General features: G+C 54.1%; 1 pseudogene; it reads left to right on the top strand.

The window, feature by feature from the left end:
• Positions 1-2,017: 2,017 nt before the first annotated feature.
• Positions 2,018-2,184, top strand: LOC139275358 (U2 spliceosomal RNA; annotated as a pseudogene).
• The last annotated feature ends 1,204 nt before the right edge of the window (positions 2,185-3,388 follow it).

The raw sequence follows: 3,388 nt of genomic DNA, 5'->3' as shown, positions 1-3,388 counted from the left end.
GAACTGGCCTCAACAACTCTCTGCGGCAGGGAATTCCACAGGTTCACAACTCTCTGAGTGAAGAAGTTTCTCCTCATCTCAGTCCTAAATGGTCGACCCCTTATGTCATGTTAGGTCAGGGCATCTACTCATTCCTCTGTGTCCGTCCCATCCTTGACCCATTACAGGGCCCACTCATCTGGAAGGAGAGTGTGTCGGGAGATCTCAGAGATGCAGTAATCGTGAGCACCCTTAAAAAAAGGGGACAAGTCCGATTGTGGCAACAACAGAGGAATCTCCCTGTTATCAGCTACTGGGAAAGTCATCGCTAGAATCCTCCTCAACCGTCGTCTCCCTGTGGCTGAGGAGCTCCTCCGGGAGTCATAGTGCAGATTTTGTCCTCTTCGGGGTACAACGGACGTGATTTTTACAGTGTGACAGCTGCAAGAAAAATGCAGGGAACAACACCAACCCTTGTACATGACCTTCTTTGATCTTACAAAGGCCTTTGACACTGTCAACCGTGAGGGTCTATGGAGCGTCCTCCTCCATTTCGGCTGCCCCCAAAAGATCAGCACCATCCTCCGCCTGTTCCACGACAACATGTAAGCTGTGCTCCTGATCAACAGACCCATTACAGACCAATCCACGTCTGGACAGGGGTCAAGCAGGGCTGTGTCATCGTGCCAATCCTCTTCTCAATCTTCCTTGCTGCTATGCTCCACCTCACACTCAACAAGCTCCCCACTGGAGTGGAACTAAACTGGTACCCGGAAGCGAGGGAGCACACAGTCTTCCCTGCTGCGATCCCATACCATCCCCTTCCCCGAGTCCTTCCACCATCTGGCAAAGGCAATGGACAAACCCGCTGGGCACACCTGGGCCGACCCCCATAGGCATGTCCCAACACACAGTGACCCCACCCCGGTGACCCCGTGATCGTCTGCTAGGTGTCATTGCTCAGACGTTCCCAATCTGAGCTGCTGTCCTCGATGTCCGCGCTCAGTTTCCTGAGCCACCACCAGCGTCCCAAAGGTATGTCCCCAACACACGTTAAACACATTCTCCTTCCCTCTGTCACCCTAACCCGGGACGTGGCCATCTCGATTTAGGAGCTAGGGATGGAGGCCTCCCCATAGGTAAAACTCTCGTGGCTCGAATACCGGGTGGAATTCGAACCCAACCACCCAGGCCATCTCCCCTTGTGGAAGTAGGTGGCCTGGACTTCTGCCTCCATGATCCCTTCTCCCGTGGTCATGATTGGCGCCCTGCCCCCGGAGCACCCGTATGTCAAAGACATCTCGATGTCGAGTTTCTGTCCGGTGCAGGTCCCCAGGTTGGTAAATAACATCGCCATGGTCCGGAGCATCTTCTGGAAAATAATATTGAACACAGTCTTGCCTGAGACTTCTTCAGGCTCAACTGGAGTAACATCACAAAATAAAAACACCATCCCCTCACTTTAAAATCTCCCAAAACTATATACAGAACACTGGGCTATATACAATGCCACCCGTCTCCGGGTGGCCAGGTCAGTCTCTGACACTGACTTGGCTTTGTCGGCCATCTTGCTGACCTTGCCCCAGGAGCCGGACTGCCCCCTTTTGTAGGGCTTGCAGGAGGACTTCTTTTAAGTGTCCTGCTTCCATTTCTGTGGGCCCTTCGGTGTCTGGGATCTTTCCCGGGTCTTTCGGTGGTGTCCCTTTTACCGCACAGAATCTGCCACTCTTGTGCTTCTTTTCTCGCCTGACTGGGACGGGCGGGAAGGTATACAGGGGACCAAGGCATCTTAGGCTGCCCCACTCTGGAACTACGCCTAACCAGGGGCGCGGAGTCCCATGTTACGGGCTACACCCCTTGGTCCTCCCACTGGTCTATCCCTTCCTCTATCTGCCCTGTCATTATACTGCACAGGACTCCCTTCTCCTGTGCTAAGTCCCTTTCCTGCCTATCAGGCTCTGCCACTTCACTCTGCTGTGTGATGGTCTTACTGTGGCAGTGGACTATTCCGGGTTGTGGGGCTTCGGGGCCAGGGTTGACCTCTGTTACAGCCTCCACATAGTATCTGTTCTTATCAGTTTAATATCCCCTATGGGGACATGATATTGAATTGATTTTTGGACAGGGAGCTGGATCAGGGGCCTGCCCCGTCCACTCCATGCACCGACCTGGTATTGCAATATTTCCAGGAACGGTGCAACTTCGCCTCTCGGCCTTTTGGCCTAAGATCAAACACATTGGCGCAAAGTGATCTTTGGCGTTAGAGTTGATCTGGAACGAAATTGGATTAAAAAAAAAATCCACTGGAATGTCCTCTGTCTCCCGTGGAGTTTCTTTACCTGTGGGAGCCTTCCCTTTCCCTGCCCTAGTAGGGTCGAACCGCTTGCATTGGTTTATGTGGTACCACTTTACCCGGCGGGGTAATTGGACCGCATAAACCATAGGGCTTGCCTTGTCCACTATACTGTAGGGCCCCATGTACAGTGGCTCGAACACCCCCACCCTGGCGAAGTTGTGGACCATAACCTGGTCGCCTATTTCCCAGTCGTGGTGGCTGCGGGGCTCCAGCAGCAGCTTGTTGCTAAAGTGCTGCTTTCCCGTGTTGGTGGCTGCCTGCCAGTGAATCTGCTGCAGCTGTTCCAGCAGATTCCCAGCAAAATGGTCCCGGTTAGCTTCCCGAAGTTGCCCTTCGGTGAGACCCGGCACCAATGTGAGTACTGGGGTCCTCATGGGTCTCTCAGTCATCAGCTCGTGGGGTGAATACCCTGTGCTTTTCGACTGACTGGCCTGGATCCCCATAAGGACCAGTGGCAAGACCTCTACCCATCTGTTGGGTGAATTCCCTGTCTCCTTGCGGAGCCTTTTCTTTATGGTGCGGTTGAGATGCTCTACAGGGCCCGAGGACTGGGGGTTGTACACCACATGCCACTGTGCTTTAATCCCCAGTACCTTTAAGGTAGCCTGCATCACCCGGCCGGTGAAGTGGCTTCCCTGGTCGGACTCCACAAACTGTGGCAGACCCCAACTTGAGAACACTTCCCTGACCAGGATCTTGGCCGTCCCCAATGCAGTAACTGTTCGGCAAGGGAAGGCTTCCACCCATTTCGAGAATACATCCACCAGCACTAGATAGTATTTGTACCCCTCTGGGCAGTTGGTAGGGGCCCTATGAAGTCGATTTGGATCGACTGCCATGGTCCCTCTATCCGCCTGATGTGTCCCATAGGTGCCTTTCTCTTCTGGGGGTCTGGGTTGTTGGCTGCACACACCAGACAGGCTGCGCAGAAATCACGGACGTCGTTCCGGAGATCTGGCCACCATGCTGCCTGTTCCACCTTCTGCCAGGTGGATTCTGGCCCGGGGTGTCCCACACCTGGACCCTCATGGGCCAGTTGCAGGAACTCCCGCT

The sequence above is a fragment of the Pristiophorus japonicus genome, chromosome 10 (assembly GCF_044704955.1).
Source record: "Pristiophorus japonicus isolate sPriJap1 chromosome 10, sPriJap1.hap1, whole genome shotgun sequence".
Taxonomy (NCBI): Eukaryota; Metazoa; Chordata; class Chondrichthyes; family Pristiophoridae; genus Pristiophorus; species Pristiophorus japonicus.
The sequence above is the reverse complement of the archived record's forward strand: the minus strand, read 5'-3'. Positions and strand labels throughout refer to the sequence as shown.